The sequence below is a fragment of the Callithrix jacchus genome, chromosome 13 (assembly GCF_049354715.1).
Source record: "Callithrix jacchus isolate 240 chromosome 13, calJac240_pri, whole genome shotgun sequence".
NCBI lineage: Eukaryota > Metazoa > Chordata > Mammalia > Primates > Cebidae > Callithrix > Callithrix jacchus.
This window is the reverse complement of record NC_133514.1, coordinates 30,477,431-30,496,629: the sequence shown is the minus strand read 5'-3', so window position 1 is coordinate 30,496,629 and position 19,199 is coordinate 30,477,431.

Genomic DNA, 19,199 nt, shown 5'->3' with positions numbered 1-19,199 from the left:
GGTGTGACCCTCTTCCAGAAGTGCTGCGGTCTCAGGTTTTTCTGCTTATTCAGAGTTCACAGTTTCACTAGCCTCCCTGAGATTCTCCAAACCACGTTTCCACCCATGATGCCAAACTCCATTTTCATACATTCACTAGAGATGCTTCCTGACTTGAAGGTCAGAAATTTTTTCCCCTGCATTCTCTGTCTATCCTCTGGTCAGGCTGAAAGAGTACATAAATTGTGAAAACAGGGCCAAGAAGAAAATCATCTCTCTGGTGGCTCTTCTGGCCCCTCTAGCCTGCCCGTCATCCACCATGTTTAGCCTCAAATGATCAGTTCTCACCAAATCAGGTTTTAAAAAATAGGACAGAGCATGGACTACCAGAACAGTGAAGAGGAAGTGATCAGAGAGTTCTACTGTTACCTACACTGGGGAATCCAAAGGACTCATCATGCCTTGCTGGAATATGAGGAAGTAAATTCAGATCATCAAGTGTTCCGGATGCCAAGTGCACTCCAGGTCCTGGAAAGCAATGCATGTTTTGAGGCAGAAGAGTTCAAACTGGAAGAGAAAGCACTGTCGGAGGCAGTGTGATCTGGCTGCAGTCAGCCCCTGGCTAGATACCTGGCTGGGGCCTAGCTGAGCAGCAGCCTTTAAAGGGTTGTGAAGAAGACAAGTGTTTCAATATGGACAATGGAAGACAGAAACGTTTGCAGTTTGTCCAGAGAATTTGCTTCTTTTTCTTTATTCTACTCACAGTATAACAGGCCCCCAACATAGTTGGGAAATAGATACAAACACAAAGCACCCCATAAAAAATGAAATTTGTGAAAACAGGAGGTGGTACAGGGTGAGGCAAAGAGGAGACACTGACAGTACATGTTGTGCCCAGCAATTCCCCTTCTGAAAATGTGTTCTCAGAACTCACTGGGCAACCATGTATGAGCAAAGAGACATTATTACATTATCTTAGCATTATTTCCAATAGCAAAAAAACTGTTACTAGTATACTAGTTAAATCAATTGTGATGTATCTATAAAATAAAATGCTTTTTTTTTGTTGTTTGTTTTTGAGACAGACTTTTGCTCTAATTGCCCAAGCTGGAGTGCAATGGTGTGATCTAGGCTCACCGCAACCTCTGCCTCCCAGGTTCAAGCGATTCTCCTGCCTCAGCCTCCCGAGTAGCTGGGATTACAGGCACACCCCCACCACACCCGGCTAATTTGGTATTTTTAGTAAAGATGGAGTTTCTCCATGTTAGTCAGGCTGGTCTCAAACTCTTGACCTCAGGTGATCTGCCCATCTTGGCCTCCCAAAGTGCTGGGATTATAGGCGTGAGCCACCATGCCCGGCTAATAAAATACTATTGAACCATTTAAAAACAGTATTATAATAACATCAATGGGCTGGGTGCAGTGGTTCACTCCTGCAATCCCAGCACTTTGGGAGGCCAAGGCGAGAGGATCGCTTGACACCAGGTGTTGGAGTCCAGCCTGGGCAACATAGTATAAGCTTGTCTCTACCAAAAGAAACAAACAAAACTAAGCCAGGTATAGTGGCATGCACATGTAGTCCCGGCTACTGAGGCCAAGGTGGGAAGGTCACTTGAGCCCAGAAGGCAGAGATTTCACTGAGCCATGATTGTGTCACCACACAGAGGGTGACAGAGTGAGACCCTGTCTCAAAAAAAAAAAAAAAAAAGTTCAGACAACAAGACATTTTGCCCATCATCCCAGCAATTTTCCAGGCCAAGGCAGGCAGATCACTTGAAGTCAGGAGTTGGATACCAGCCTGATCAACATGGTGAAACTCTGTTTCTACTAAAACACAGAAAATTAGCCAGGTGTGGTGGCTGGCCCCTATAATCCCAGCTACTCGGGGGCTGAGGCATGAGAATCATTTGAACCCAAGAGTGTAGGTTGCAGTGAATAGAGACCACGCCACTGCACTCCAGCCCTCAAAAAAGAAAAAAAAAAAAAGATATTCTGTGCATAAAAAAGAATCCTATTATCTACCCATAATTATTAATAACATGACAGTATGTATCCTCCCTGTCTCATTATAATATACAAACAGGTTTTTTTTAACAAAAAATTACATCACACATTGCTTATTTTTTAACAACCAAAACATGGGAACGCCATTTGGTACCTTGTTTTTTTTTTTTTTTTTGACTTGCCATATTGTAGGCATCTAACCATGTTAAAATGTAGATTTACAATGTTGTTGTTGTTGGTTTTTGTTTTTATTTTTTGAGATAGGGTCTTCCTCTGTGGCCAGTGGCCCAGGCTGGAGTACAATGGTGCAATCTCTGCTCACTGCAACCCCTACCTCCCTGGTTCAAGTGATTCTCCTACCTGTTTGTATATTCTCAAATAGCTGGGATTACAGGTGCGCACAACCATGCTGGACTAATTTTTTGTATTTTTAGTAGAGACAGGGTTTCGCCATGTTGGCCAGGCTGGTCTCCAACTCCTAGCCTCAGGTAAACTGCCTGCCTTGGCCTCCCAAAATGCTGAGATTACAGGCATGAGCCACCACGCCCGACTAAACTTTTTATGACGATCATATCTTAGCCATATAATAGCACACACCCAATCATCTAAGTTAATTTCCCTCTATAAGAAAGCCAGACCTGGGCTTCTTCTGGAGCACACATACTGTGCACACCGGCTTCTGGGGTCACCTGTGCCTGTCCCTCTGCCCTAACGTGTGGCTGCCACCCGATGCCTGGAACAGGATGCTCTGATGACTCTGCTTCTGCCCCCAGCTGTTTTTCGGAACAGACTTGAAGATTTATCATTTTGGTCACCTATCAGAGGAAAAAGAAAACAACAAATGAGTCAAAGAAACTACATGTAACGAAAAATAAAATAAGCCCCACAACCTCACATACATGAATATGAATTTGGATGCGATATAATATCCTCCTGGGGGTCAAGTTTGTAATGATTGGGGAACAAAAGAGAGTCAGAGAGAAAAAGAGAGAGAATCTGCTTTCAGGTGTATAAAGATCAAATAAAGCAAGGCCTCATTTGAAGTAAAACACAAAAGGAGAAAATTATGTATTGTGACATTTTATGAGGTTCTTGTCTTCCTTTTCTTCCCCTCAACTCTCAACTGCCAAGCTCTTTAAAGGAAGGGTTGCCCTGAATGATGGCATGTTATAATTTCTGTGGTTTCCTCAGGCAAAGACCTGGATAGGCAGATAAAACTTTTCCTTTAGGGGAGGGAGGTGAAGAATTAGGGGTAAGGTAGGCACAGAGGAGAAAGGGAAACAGAAACAGAAAAAAAGCTAGGGGCAGACTTGAGTATCCTGAGTTGAGATGGGGGTTGGTTTGGGTTTTTGTGAAACAAAGCTGAAGAGAGAAGACATAGGGTACACCCCAAATTCTAAAGTCCTGGTGCATCTAAAGCCCATCACTTAGGCCTGGTGTAGTGGCTCATGCCTGCAATCGCAACCCTTTGAGAGGCTGAGGTGAGAGGATCACTTGAGGTCAGGAGTTTGGGAACAGTCTGGGCAACTGAGTGAGACCCCCATGTGTACAAACATTTTAAAGAATGGCAGAGCATGGTGGCACATGCCTGTAGTCCCAGCTACTCAGGAGGCTGAGGTGGGAGAATTGCTTGAGCCCAAGATTGGAGACTGCAGGGAGCTATGGTTGTGCCACTGCCCTCCGGCCTGGGTGACAAAGCAAGATCCTATCTGGCCAGAGAAAGCCCACAGTTTAACACCAAAGAGGGAAGCATCTGTGTGTGAGTGTAAAACAATGAACTCCATCATTTCACAGTATGTAAAAAAGAGAATCATCCAAGATTCTGCAGAGGAGAAAAAGAAGAAAACTGAATTTCTTTAGACAAGTCTCTTTCTGGAAGCAAGGCAAGGGGTGGTGTGAGTGGGCCTGAGTCTGTCCAGAGCCCTGGAGAAGGTACAGCTTACCTGGTTGGCCCCTGGGATGGACACTGTGTCATTAGAGGCTTTAGCAGTGCACAGGGACTCTGCAACAGTTGCTCAGAATCTAGCCAACCAAAGGCCTTCGCGTCTCTAAGTCTGAGAGCAGGATGGGAGGTGGGGGACAGCGGGAGAGCGGGATGGGAGGTGGGGGACGGTCTGAGAGTGGGATGGGAGGTGGCCACACGATAGGGCAGAGGGACAGGCACAGGTGACCCCAGAAGCCGGTGTGCACAGTATGTGTGCTCCAGAAGAAGCCCAGGTCTGGCTTTCTTATAGAGGGAAATTAACTTAGATGATTGGGTGTGTGCTCTACTCGTCTTTTTAAGGAAGGAAATTTCTTGTTACTGTTCACTCCCAGTTTCCTTTCTTGTTATTTCCACTTCCCATTCCCACACATCATCTTAAGAAACACAGCTTCCTCCCTAAACAACTGCCCTGACCTGAGGCCTTATCCTGCTGCCTGACTTTTTGACATGACAATCTTGATTTTTTCATAGCAAAACTTTAAAATTAGAGGAGGAGACAGTTAATGGGCACCAAAAAAAAAAAAGAAAGAAAGAAAGAAAAAGAGTGAATAAGATCTAGTATTTAGTAGCGCAACAGGGTGACTGTATTCAGTATGTATGTATGTAGTTTCTGAGACAGGGTCTCCTTCTGTCACCCTAATCTAGAGTGCAGTAATGTGATCACAGCTCACTGCAGCCTTGAACTCCTGGGCTCAAGTGAAACTCCCACCTCAACATCTCAAGTAGCTTCGATCACACCACCACACTCAGCTGATATTTTAATTTTTTTGTAGAGATGAGATCTTGCTGTGTTGCCCAGGCTGATCTCAATCTCCTAAGTACAAGCAATCCCCCTGACTCAGCCTCCCAAAGTGCTGAGATTAGGCGTGAGCCACCACACTCAGCCTCAGTAATAATTTAATTGTACATTTTAAAAATAACTAAAAGCCTGGGTGTGGTGCCTCATGCCTGTAATCCCAGCACTTTGGGAGGTTGAGGCGAGTGGATCACCTAAAGTCAGGAGTTCAAGACCAGCCTGGAACAGCATGGTGAAAACTCATCTCTACAAAAAATACAAAAACTAGCCAGATGTGGTGGCGGGTGTCTGTAATCCCAGCTGCTTAGGAGGCTGAAGCAGGAGAATTGCTTGAGTCCAGGAGGTGGAGGTTGCAGTGAGCTGAGATTGCAGCACTGCACTTCAGCCTGAGTGACAGAGGAGGACTTCCCCTCAAAAAAATAAAAAATGGAAAGAAAATAAAATGACTGAAGAGTATAATTGGATTGTCTATTAAAAAAAAGGATAAATGCTTGAGAGGATGGATAGCTCATTTACCCTGATGTAATTATTATAATTGTATGCCTTTATCAAAATATCCCATAAAGCCCATAAATATATACACCTACTATTTAAAAATTAAAAAAAATTTAAAACTTGAAAATCAGAAAATCAGTCTTCAAAAAAAAATTATTTAACAAATTTCAGCGAATGGTTTATGAAAGTCAAACATTCCCAATGGCACCCACTATAACCCTGTGAAGTAGGTGGGTTTTTGCTTGTTTGTTTTTTGAGACAAATTCTTACTGTGTTGCCCAGACTGGAGTGCAACAGCTGGATCTCAGCTCACTGTAATCTCTGCCTCCCAGGTTCAAGCGATTCTTGAGCCTCAGAGTCCCGAATAGCTGGGATTACAGGCCTGCGCCACCACAGCAAGCTAATTTTTGTATTTTTAGTAGAAACAAGTTTTTGCCATTGTTGTCCAGTCTGGTCTCAAACTCCTGGCCTCAAGTGATCTGTCCAGCCTCCCAAAGTGCTGGCATTATGGGTGTGAGCCACCACGCCCAGCTGTGAAGTAGATCTTGTTATGCTCCATGTTTACAGGAAGAGTGTGAGGCTCAGGGAAGGCTGTGAGCATCATGAGTAAGGATATTTCACAATGAAACCCCAGGCCAGGTCATTGCACAGCCCCAGAGGCATCAGTCTGTCCTTTCTGATCTGATAAGAACCTAGCACTCAGAGGCATTAGGGTAATGGACATCTGGAATATTTTCAATGAAAAACTCAGAGGGAAACCTCTTTGAAAAATTCCTATGTCTCTCTGTTTTGCTAAATTTTCCTCTTAATGTTAATTTCTACCAGGGAAGATTTCTAAAAGAAGGCCGGGAGGGTGACTCTGATGACCTTAAGGAATTGCCCAGGTTTCCTATGGCTCCGGATATCCTGTCTCTGTACTTCCTTGCCCCACCCTGTCATGTTCTCCTTTTCATTTCCTAGATACCTTAAGAGGGAAGTGCAGAAGATTCACGTTTAGAAGCACTATGTGCCCATCACTTTTGTGCACACCCCCACACACACGGACACGAAATTATATGTGCTTGTATTGGTTTATTTTGTATACATTTGTTTCCTTTAATGCTCACAGTAAACCCTTACAAGATAATGATACTGCCATTGCACAGGTGGGGAACTGGACGTTTCAAGAGGTTATTTGAACTTGGTCACTGCTGCATTGCTTGTGCAGTATTTAACTCACTTTAAAAGTAAAGTAAATCACCACCCTGGCTGGAGTGCAGTGGCACAATCATAGCTCACTGCAGCCTCCAACTCCTGGGCTCAAGCTATCCTCCTGCCCCAGCCTCCAAAGTAGTTGGGACTACAGGCATGCACCACCACACCCAGCTAGTTTGTTTGTTTGTTTGTTTGTTTGTTTGTTTGTTGTAGAGTTGGAAACTCACTGTGTTGCCTAGGCTGGCCTTGAACTTCTTGGCTCAACAATTCTCCCTCCTTAGCTTCCCCAAGTACTGGGATTACAGGTGTAAGCCACTGTATCCAGCCAACTTAAAAAATATGTCTATAAAAACAGTGTGATACTTGGACAAGAAGCTTCTAATTTATGCACTGCAGGCAGTTAGTTTGCATTCAAGGACAAATCAGGACCCAGTCTTCCAGGACAGTTTAACAGATAAAGTGACCTAATTAAGAATCAATATCTTCGAAGGTAGTTACTTAGCATTTAAGTTATAGTATGAAAAGCTACATCAGAGGGTTTGTTAGGTAGCATTAGGGATGCTATTTTTATTGGCTACATGAATAGGGGATTCATTCCAATGACCAATAGGTCATTGGTTAGAAATATTACACAGTCTCCAGTGACCTTGCATATTTGAGGCTAAAAGGGTGAGCAAATTGGGCATTTTTATGCCAGAGGACATTCCTATTGATTCTGTCTTTCCCATTTTCTGTGGACCTAACAAAAAGTTGTGCTTCTGAGCAAACTTTCCAGGCAAGGTGCCTGTTTGAGTGACACAAGACAGGCTGGGTGATCAGGTTGTAGGACTGTTTGCACTAGCCTGCTAATAAACATTTGTATGCTTAGTAGAATTTAGTTGAAGGCTCACTTTCATCGTTACCCACTACTGGGAACATGGCTGAGGAAAGAGACATCAGCCCACTTATCTCAGAAGTCTCAGAAGGTTGCTGTCTTTGCCAGGTGACCCCTGCTGTTTGCTGAGTGATTGGACTGGCTTAGGAGTGTCAGCACCGTCCCACAGCTGGTGAGGGGCAAAGGCAGAATTTGGGACCAGCTCCATCTTCCCCAAACACCATGGACCAGCTGCCTCTTTAAAAGGATGGTGCTGTTGAGGCTCAGAAACTGATACTTAAAATATAGCGCTTTGAGATGCTGGACTACGGAAGTAGCCCCTAGGTCTCTCTGACCTCCCCCTCCTGTCTCTTAATCTTCTCTTTGTCCCAAAGTGCAGGATGAAGCTGTTCTATGAAGTTTCCTTATCTGCCTAAAGTTCACACCCACCAAAGAAGAAAACAATTACCTCTGGTCCTGTCCCTGAGTTTTCGTTAACCGAGCTCATATCACAGTAAGAAAGGCTGAAGCTTACCAACACTCCCGGACAGACTTGTCACAAACCGTTGTCTTCTGCTTCGGTTCCATTCAATATTTCAAAGAGAATCTTTTACCGGCCATTGTCTGCTCTGTGGGCCCAACGGACTTTGTCCCAGGCCACCGTATGTTCTCCAAGCCCAATGAATTATCCTAAAAATCATTTACTATACCTCTCAAAGTCATCCACATTTCCTCATGGCTCCCCTATGCAGAAGGGTATATAAACATCTGTAACCCATCAGGTAATGGGGTAATTGATCTCCTATGGCTCCCCTCAATGCAGGTTAAAATAAATGTTGTATGCCCTTTTTCCTGTGAATCTGCCTGTTGTCAGTTGGTGTTGTGCAAACTTTCGGAGGGTGGCGAGAAAGTTTTCTTTTGGCCCCTGCAGTTCTGGCATTGTGAGCAGGACAACCAAATCCACTCTACTTTTCTGGAAGCTGCAGTCAAGGGAACCTAGGACCTGACAAGCTGGCAGAAGGGTAAGAAATTCCTACTGGTCAGATTCCTGTTCTCTCTTTGTGGAATCCAGTTGAGCGGGTGATAAAAGTCACTGTTTGTATCTTTTTCCTTTTCCAAGTTTAAGATGAATGGGAGAAAACTATTTGTGTGATTAGTGTTAGGTTTAGTGACTCTGATGTGTTTTTTTGTTACAAATATTCATATTGTCCGATATTTTTCCCTCTACAAGTAGTCCTTGTTTTTCCTGTCTTTGCCTTCCTGTGTCATTTTGTCCCAAAGAGGGGTAACATAGGGTAGAACATGAGCCTAACACCCCTCTAAGCCTGTTCCTTGAGGCTTTACTGATTGGTGATTTTGATGGTTCTCATCAGATTAGCAGACAAATTGTGCTATGGGTGTCTGAGATAAAGATCGAATGAGGTTCACCGTTTGTCTTGTTTGATGTCCTTGAGAGCTTGATTTGTGACCAAGTGGGAGCCCCCTCTCTCTTGGTCTTCACCATCTGCTATCTGAGGGGCATGATTTTCAAGTCATGTCTGGTGGATGTCAAGACTTGTGAAATTGTAAGCCACACACTCTCTGTTCCTAGCATGCCACGCTCTCAGGAGACTTCATCTTAATGAGAGGTCCCCTCCATGAGGGGCTTCTGTTGTCTCAACTCCTTTTGCCTGGTACTCCTAGGAAAGTCCAATTCCAGGAGGGCCTACCTGGTGTCACAGATTAATGTGATTGGCAAGCCCTCCCACCAAACAGGCTAGTGGGTACTGGAGACACCATATGCATAAACACCATTCTTAACAGTCTGTGGCAACAAGAGTCTTTTGCTATCTTAGCCTATTTCTGAGAGTGAATTTTTGGAGAATCATGGAGGCTGCATTTTCTGTGACCATTTTTAAAAATATTCTAAACCTGAAAATTTACCTCTTGGACTTTTTATGAAAAAGGCTCATTGGCTTGAGTCACTTATGGGATAAAATACATTGGCCGCATTAAAAAAAAAAAACTTTTTAGAGAGCTCACATCTCAAAAAGCTATCTTACTGGTACCTATGAAAAGATGGGAAAGAAACATAGCTTTAAAAATTATTTTTGGACTAGGTACAGTGGCTCACACCTGTAATCCCAGCACTTGGGGAGGGTGAGGTGGGCAGATCATTTGAGGTCAAGAGTTTGACACCAGCCTGGCCAACATGGTGAAACTCTGTCTCTACTAAACATACAAAGATTAGCCAGGCAAGGTGGTACACACTTGTAATGACAGTTACTCAGGAGTTACTCAGGAGGCTGAGGTGGGAGAATCGCTTGAACCTGGGAGGTGGAGGTTGCAGTGAGCCAAGATCTCACCATTGCTCTCCAACTACACTCCAGCCTGGGCGAGAGAGCAAGACTCCGAAAAACAAAAAAAATCCTTTGGCAAGACTTTTAACTGATTGAAAACAAAGTGGCCAGGCACAGTGGTTCAGGCCTGTAGTTGTAGCTACTCAGGATGCTGACACGGGCCTTGGGCCCAGGAGAACAAGGCTACAGTAAACTATGATTGTGCCACTGCACTCCAGCCTAGGTGACAGACAAAGACCTTGTCTTAAAAAAAAAAAAAAAAAAAAAAATCGTCAAAAATCCTTTGTACACTCACACTGCCTGCTTTGGGCTCCCTGTGGGATTTGCAAAAAGAGCGGTTAAGCTTCCTCACTTTCACATTGTAGCTTGGGTTTGATTCCAAGTCAGGGAACCAATTTCTGGAAGATGTAAATTTTTTAACTCAGATAAAAACAAAAAAGGAAGCTGTGTGAGGACTCTTCTGAGTTATTTGCTTTGATCGTGTATTTTTGTGACTCGACTTTTTGAGTACCCACTTCTTCTTGATCCTCTTCCCTCCTGTGGACAACTCGTGTCTTCCTGCTCATCTCTAGGTGCCTTTTTCTGCTGTCTTTGTAAGGTGGCTCTGGATCCTTTGAGGACTCCTTCTTTGCACCTCTTTGGACATGGCTCATGTATCCTTGGTTGTCATACAGGCTTATTGGTTTGGTTCTGAGTCATCTGGTAGGCTTCTTTGATTTAAAAAGAAAAAGAAAAAGGCAGGGCCTGGTGGCTCATGCCTGTAATCCCAGCACTTTGGGAGGCCAAAGTGGGTGGATCACTTGACTTCAGGAGTTTGAGACCAGACTGGACAACATGGTGAAACCTTGTATCTACCCAAAATACAAAAATAAGCTGGGTGTGGTGGCACATGCCTGTAATCTCAGCTACTTGGGAGGCTGAGGCAGGAGAATCGCTTGAACCCAGAAGGCGGAGATTGAAGTGATCCGAGATCATGCCACTGCACTCCAGCCTGGGTGACAGAGCAAGACTCCATCTCAAATAAATAAATAAATAAATAAATAAATACACTCTGCTGGGTTGTGGGGTAATCACACTCCTGTGATTCCCTCTGCTTCCTCCCACCCATGCACATTAAAATGAATTTGTATGCCTCTTTTCCTATTAGTCTACCTTATTTCAGTTGATTTTTCAGCAAATCTTCAGAGGGCAAAGGGATATTTTTCCTTTGGCCTGGACAAAGCCACCAAACAGAAGCGTTTGAGGTCATCAGTTCTGTGAGTCAACAAGTAAGGAAAAAAAAATCCTTTTTATTGACTGAACGATCTTTAATCTTCAAGATCTTCCAGAAAGTAAATCCTTCAAAATCCTATTTGTGTCATACCTTCTTTAAAGGTCAGGCTGAATATATAAACCACTTTAAGTCCTAACAGGAAGTAAACGATGTTTAGACTGAAATATGTACTTAGATATTTTATACGAAATTCAGTACAGGGCCATAAAATGAGAGAGTGGGGGTATCCACTGCCCCAAGGTTCTCAGTGTTCCTTTGCAAAAGGTCAACTTTCTTGTAATTCTGGTATTTTGGGCCCAGCCAGGGAAGTGCACCGTCTCTTTCATGTGGCAAGACTCCAGATCCCTGCTTTTTCAAGCAATCAGATTGTCCAGATCATCAACAAGGACTTATTTTTAGACCTGCAAGGATGAGAATTTCCTACCCTTTCACCACCCAAAGAAGGAAATGGGGCCTTGTTTGTGAGTCTTATCGAAAAGTATATAAAACAGAAAATTTTCCAGGTTTTTTTTTTTTCCACCCACACTGACAGGTTGACTGAAAACATTTCTGAATTGGACCCAAAAAAAGAAAACATGAGCAGGAAAATCGCCTCAACGGCAATGACTGCTGGATTGTAGCTCTTAAAACATTCATCTCGGTCTTTAACACACATGAACCCCCTGTAAAGAGATTGCTGGGAAGTTTCCCTTGAATGAATTTATAGCAGTGAAATCAATGGTATCTGTGGCTTAGAGTTCATAATACTAAAAGTGAAGGTTTCAAAGCTGGAAGGGGTCTTGGAGGCTGTCTAATCTACCATTCTCATTGAATAGGCGAGGAAACCCACTCACTCAAGATCCCATCATAGCTAGAGGCAGAACCAGAAGAATGCAACTTCCCACTCAAAGCCAAGTGTCTGCTTTCCTGAGGAGCTGAACGGTTGGAGACCCTGGCTGGGTGAATGAAACCCATTCACCATCTGCCTTTATTGGATGCCTTAACAGAGGACCTGAAGCATCAGTCTGAAGCCACTCTGAGAAGTGAGAGGCGACGAGTCCTAGACATGACTGTGAGCCAACCTAGGTGGGTTTCCTGGGGCTCTCCAGGTGAATTCCCCTCCCCTCCCCTCCTCTCCCCTCCCCTCCCCTTTGAGTTGAAGTCTCGCTCTGTCACCCAGGCTGGAGTGCAGTGCTGTGGTCTGGGTCACTGCAACCTCCGCCCCTCAGGTTCAAGTGATTCTCCTGCCTCAGCTCCCCAAGAATCTGGGATTACAGGTGTCCGCGCCATCATGCATGGCTAATTTTTGTATTTTTGGTAGAGACAGGGTTTCACCATCTTGGCCAGGCTGGTCTGAAACTCCTGATCTCAGGTGATCCACCCACCTCGGCCTCCCAAAATACTGGGATTACAGATGTGAGTCACCGCACCTGGCCAGGTGAATTTCTTGATCCTAAATGGGAGGAATGCTGTGCTTGGTTCTATCAGTATACAGGAACAAAAGCAATAAGATATGGGGCTTGGGGGCAGGAGAGAGAACCCCTTTTGTTCTTTATTCTGGAAGCTCTTTAACCTCCTGGTCCTTATCTCCAGTGCCCTCCCCTAGACCTTCCTCCCTGTTGGACATTTTCCTTTTGTCCCTATATCCTGCAAGGTTTGTTTTTTCAGGAAGTGAGGATAATCTGGGAGCAAGAGTACCAAGCAGATTCCGCAGTGGACAGTCTGCTAACTCCTTTTCCTTCGTTCATCATACACATTCTGAGCGTTTATGTGCTAGGCTCTGTGGTTAGCACTGAGGCTCTGGTGTGAACCAACTCCCACATTTTTCCTAATACTCAGCCTTTCTCCTAGAAGGATGACTGGGACTAACACCCCTCAGCCCTTGAACTAGTATCACAGAATTCTGCATCCTCCTCTTCCTGATCTTTCATCCATTCAACCAAGACTTACTGACCATTGCAATGTTCAAAACACTGAGGGCATGCAGGCAAATCAGGTCAGGATCTTGTCGTCACTGTCTAGAAGGGAGGATGCTCATATAAAAAGTAAAATGCAGGCTGACAGGGTGGCTCATGTCTGTAATCCCAACACTTTGGGAGGCTGAGACAGGAGGATCACTTGAGGTCAGGAGTTCGAGATCAGCCTGGCCAACATGGTGAAACCCTGTCTCTACTAAAAATACAGAAATTAGCCGGGTGTGGTGGGATGTACCTGTTGTTCTAGCTACTCGGGAGGCTGAGGCAGGAGAATCACTTGAACCCAGGAGGTGGAGGTTGCAATGAGCGGAGATTGCACCACTGTACTCCGCCTGGGCAACAGAGGGAGACTCCATCTCAAAAAATAAAAATAAAATAAAATACAAATCTGGATTGTTTCCAATTTGGAGGTATTATTTTTTAAAACTACAATGAATATACCTGTATGATTCTTTTTGTGGACATATGTTTTCATTTATCTTGGGTAAACACAGCATCCAAAGGTTTGTTATTGGGTGAACAGATAAATTGTGGCATATTCATTTATTCAATGAAATATTATTCTGAAATAAAGAGGAAAGAACAACTAATATTTGCAGCAATGTGGAAGAATTCCAGAAACACTGTGATGAGCAAAAGAAGCCAGGCACAAAAAGAGTTCATTCTGTATGATTCTATTTATATAAAGTTCCAGAACAGGCAAAACTGATCTGTGCTGAGAGAAATTAGGACAGTGGTTGGCCTCTGGCAGGGAGAATTGACTGGAAAAGATGCATGGGGAAAGGTCTATATCTTATCTGGGGTGCTGGTGTCACAGATGTATACATTTGTTCAAAACTTACCACATCACACACTTAAAATCCATTCATTTTATTATATGAAAATTATGCTTTAATAAATATTTCATTAGAAAAGAAATCTGCACAGGGTTCATTTGTTTCGGACACAAAATGAACAAAAGGTTAGGATCTGGCAGTTAGGGAGTGGTTACGAATGTGTTCATTATTTATTGTTTTATTTTTGTGCCTTTCAGTATGCTTGAAATAACTCCTAATAAAAATATTTTAGAAGGTTAAGATAGAGATACAGAACAATCAAATCCCAAGTTAGAAAAGATCTTAATGTTCATTTAATCCAACTTGAGCTTGCATTCCCCTAAAGCATCCCTGGTAGGTGGTCTTCCAGTGGGATGGGAACCCACTGAAGGAGAGCGCTTCCTACCTCCTAGGGCAGCATATTTCAAAACTAATGTGGTGAGTGTGGCAGCCAGAGGCACGGGGATAGGATGCTGTGGAAACTCAAAGGGAAAAGCGAGGACTCCTGGATAGCCTGCCCTCCTTAGGAGCAGACCGGTTCCAGAACTGCCAGGAGCTACACTGGAGATGCAATAGGCAGCAAAAGCTGACCCATCCTTGCGAGTGGCAGAGCTGTGGCTGCTGGGATGATCCTACTCACGCGTCTGATTCTTTCCTCTCTTCCTAACACTTTCCATGTCTACCAGCACTGACCTAGCTTTAGGGCTTTTAGGAGAAGATCAAGAAGGAAGACAGCAACTCTGGAGCCAGGAACCAGAGCTGGGAGGCCAGGCCGGATGCTAGGCACATACTGAGAGGGGCCCCTTCCCTTCCAACCAGAATATGGGCAAGGTAAAGAGAACACTCTGGAAACTGTAGTGCAACAAGCTTTTTTTTTTTTTTTTTTGAGACTGAATCTCACTCTGCCACTCAGGCTCAAGTGCAATGGCACCATCTCAGCTCACAGCAACCTCCGCCTCCCAGGTTCAGGCAATTCTTCTGCCTCAGCCTCCCAAATAGCTGGGACCGCAGGCACATGCCACCACACCTGGCTAATTTTTTTTGTATTTTCAGTAGAGATGGTGGGGTTTCACCGTGTTAGCCAGGATGGTTTTGATCTCCTGACCTCAGGATCCATCCACCTCTGCCTCCCAAAGTGCTGGGATTATAGGAGGGAGCCACTGTGCCCAGCCATAAGGAGTTTTCTTAATGGCAGCATTGACCACCCAGCCAAAGAGTGGGGACAGGCCAGCTCTTCCATGACATCACAATACAGGAGAGGCTCTGACTGCTGTCCTTCCTCCCGCCAGGGCTTCACCATCACTGAGGAAAGCAGGGCACCAGGGACCCTGCAACACTGGCTGGATCTATTTCAACCTCTCCCTTTGCAGAATCAGGTCCAAGGGCAAGCCGCAGATTGGCTTTCCTATCACTTAGGGTTCTCAGGTTGCCAGCAACAGAAAACAACATAATCTAGGCAAGAAAATCGGCAGATGAGACAGATATAAGGTAGTTCCCAGAGTAGCAGAAAGAACTGAACAACCAGGCTTGGAGGGACAGGAATCAGGGCCAGCTGGGATCTGAGTAGCCGAATCACATGGACGGTTCCCTTGGGAAAAATTCATGCCAGCTGTTCGGATGTCTGCTCAAGAGAAAGAGTCTCATAGGCTGGCCTGGGAGTGGGGGGTGTATCCATTGTATGCAGGCATTTTGACTGACAATCCCAAGACCAGGGATGTCTCCAAGGGAAAATGATGGTGCTGTGGCCAGAAGAAGGGCTGGGCAAGTGAAATGCCCAAAATACTTCTAGTGCCCTCAGTGGTTTGTGTGCTCATCTGCCACAGGGCGTTCGTGAGACACCAGGATATCCCAGAGCAACGTGGCACACTGAGCCTGAATGGCACAACTAATCTCGAGGGCCCCCTAGGGCCCTCTCTCCCTCTTCGTATCCCAAATAGCCCACAGAAGACAGGGATAGTGTGGAGTTCAGAATGAACTCCCCAAATCCACCAGACAAATTACTGTCCACAATAGGAGCTTCCCAGCATGCCCATGTTGGCCCAACTGAAGCTCAAACTGCGTTGGAGTTTTTCCTAAGCAAACCCCATGCTGACTCTTTCTGAGTCACCTCTATCTCTGTCTGGCCAAGCATGTCCAGGTCCTCCTTTGCAAGCTCTGCCAAAAACCAGTCTATAGGGAAGTCTGTTTCTTTTTTTTTTTTTTTTTTTTAATTTTTTATTGGATTATAGGTTTTGGGGTACATGAGCAGAGCATGCAAGACAGTTGCATAGGTACACACATGGCAGTGTGCTTTGCTTTTCTTCTCCCCTTCACCCACATTTGGCATTTCTCCCCAGGCTATCCCTCCCCACCTCCCCCTCCCAAGTCTGTTTCTTTTAGAGGCTGTGATGTGAGCTATGCAGGTAGAAGAGGCCCACAGCTCTGGTTCTAATCGTGGCCTTCCCAATAATTTGTACTGACTCCCGAGGTGGCCAGAACCAGGAGACAAGGTAGCCCAGACAGCACAGGGTCTGGGGTGGAGGCAGGACTCAGGATGCAGATGCCTCAAAGGACAACCCCAGCATCAGGCTGCATAGAATTTTCACGAATCTGGTTAGCATCACTCATTCATTCACTAGAAACATGTGCTCCTTGAGTGCAAGTTTCTCATTCATTTTTTTTCGCAGCTGTGGCTCCACTGCCCAGAGCAGCCCCCCCAGCCTACCTGGGAGTCACTATGTCTTTGTAGACTGAATGCATCATAACATGGTGTTGTCTTCTTTGCAAAACCAGGGTGGGATCCTCTTCCCCACTGGCCCGGCCTGCCTGTGGAAAGGGGCTTCGAAAACCCCCCTTCTGCTTGGCTCCAGCCATCAGAGGCAGCCTTGTGACCCGATCAGGCAGCTGGCCAGCGGCTCTGCAGTACTCAGGGCCAAGGATGAGTCAGGAGTTCCTCTGCCCTCAGCACTAGGCTTGAGAGGCTGTGACGTGCCCGGTGGCCCCTCTGGGCAGTGGCTGGCAGCAGAAACACACACGTAGCAGACATACTCGGCCTCCTCGCTGGGAGAGCCGGGAGAGAGCAATCTCTTCTGTTATGTAAGAGACAGAAGGGAACTGGGGGGCTGCAGCTGCATAGGTCCTGCTCCCACTCGGCCTTCTTCCTGAGATTCTTTTCTTCCTTTGACTCCGGAGGATGCGATAGAGGGAAGCCTGCTGCCCAGAGCAGCTCCATTCATGGAGCCCTGGCCCCTTAGGGGCTGCAAATGCACTCACCTCCTACTCTCCCTGACCGAGGTCACTGCCTATAGCAGTTGCCTGGGAGGTGCCCTTGGCAGGGGACCTGCTTGCCACACCCCTGGACAGTTAGTACCTTGCCTTTCTACTCTGCATCCCTGGTGCTGGGGGCCCATACCTCCCTGCAGCCTCTCCACTTCCTTCCCTCCTCCTCTTCTCTGGGATTTCCATGGTCAGGAAGGACCTCCCCTGGGTAACCAACTGTCTCAGGATAAAAAGAACTGCCTGCCACAGCCATCTCCTCTGACAACCTATCAGAGCTCCTCCTGCTCACCCCTGAGCTAGTAACAGAGACTCACTGTGTCTCTGAAGGGCTACCATGGCCGTTCCACCTATGTACATCAGCGAGCACTGTGGAGGCTCCAGGAGTCACTAGGGCGAGCCCACATGAGCTCACCACCTACAAGCTCCTACCAGAGAACCTCGAGGCGTGACCTAAGCTCTGCATGTGCATGCTTCCCTGTCCTCATCCGTAAATTGGGAGCAATCACAGGGTCCCCCTCATAGATCCGTGGTGAGGATCAACCAGGTTCGGGTAGCACTTAGAACAGCTCCTGGCACATAACTTAGGCTTGAGAAATAGTCACACCTGTCCTCACCCTACCTGACCTTCAGGGCCTACCTGGTCTTTCTCTTCTCTAGACCCTCAGAGTACTTCTGTGTGCAGCACACAGGACATCAGATTGTCAGCGTTGTCACTCAGTTCTGCTCCAGTGATTCCTCGTGGTTACCTTTGCTCCTCAGGGAGATGGTGAATGTCCCACTCCATGGAAGGCCTCTTGAGGTTGCTGGGTACACAGACCCCCTGCTGAGAGTCATCTTGAACTTGGGCATTCTGTGTGCTGGACTCTTTATTTCTTGCAAACTGGTTTCAGAATTCTCTTATATAAATTTTATTTTACTTTTTCTTTTATTCTTGTTTTTTTGGTTAGAGACAAGGGCTCCCTCGGCTGCCCAGACTGGAGTGCAGTGGTGTGATCATAGCTCACTGCAGCCTCAAACTTCTGGGCTCAAGAGATCCTCTCACCCCAGCCTCCTGGGCAGCTGAGACTACAGGCATGCATTCCCACACATGGCTAATTTTAAAATTTTTTCTAAAGACAGATCTCACCATGTTGCCCAGGTTGGTCTCCAACTCCTGAGTTCAAGCAATCCTTCCATTTCAGCCTTCCAAAGTGCTGGAACTCCAGGTGTAAGCCACCACACCTGGCCCACTTACAGGTTTTTAAATGATCACCACTGCCCTCCAGCCTGGGCAACAGAGCAAGACCTTGTCTCTTTAAAAAAAAATAATATGTAGGTTTTTCATATTTAAGTGCAAACAAGCAAGGCCTATTTTTAAGGAAACTATTACATGCTAAGTACTATGAGGGTAAAAATATTCATCAATGCATCTGCTCAGTTCCAGCCAGAAACCTCTGAGTTGCCCAGGCCTGCCCTCCGCAGGTCCCCATCCCCAACAGTCACTCAGCCCTGTGGCTCTGCCACATCCTTCCCCTCCGGAACTTCCTCTCAGCCGTTGCCCTCATCATGGCCCCTTGTTTCTTGCCTAGAACATAGCAAAAACCCCCAACTGGTCTCTCTGTCTCTAGTCTCTGACCCTAAGACCCCAGAAGTATCTTCCCCAAATACAGTTTAGATCCTGACACTCTTTCATCTCAGGCACAGGTGGAATCTAAAAGAGTTGCACGCTTAGAAGCAGAGAGTGGAATGGTGGTGACCAGGGACTGGGGATGGGGGAAGGGAGAGGGAAGATGTTGATCAGAGCACACAGAATGTCAGTTACACAAGAGGAACAAGTTCAAGAGACCTGTGGTACCACATGGCACGACAGTTAAAACGATATGTATTGCAGTCTTGACAATCACTAAAAATGTAGATGAGTGTTCTCACTACAAAAAGTAGTACGTATGTGAGGTAATGTATGTGTTAATTATCTTAACTGAACACACAAGGCATACATATTTTTTTTTTTTGGTGTTTTATTTTGTTTTGTTTTAGACAGGGTCGCACTCTGTTGCCCAGGCTGGAATACAGTGGTGAGCTCCTGGCTCACTGCAGCCTCGACCTCCTGGGCTCAAGTGATCCTCCCACCCCAGCCTCCCCAGTGGCTGGGACTACAGGTGCATACCACTATGCCTAGCTAATTTTTTTTTGTATTTTTGTAGAGACAGAGTTTTGCTATGTTGCCCCAGGCTGGTGTCAAACTCCTGGGCTCAAGCGATCCTCCTGCCTCAGT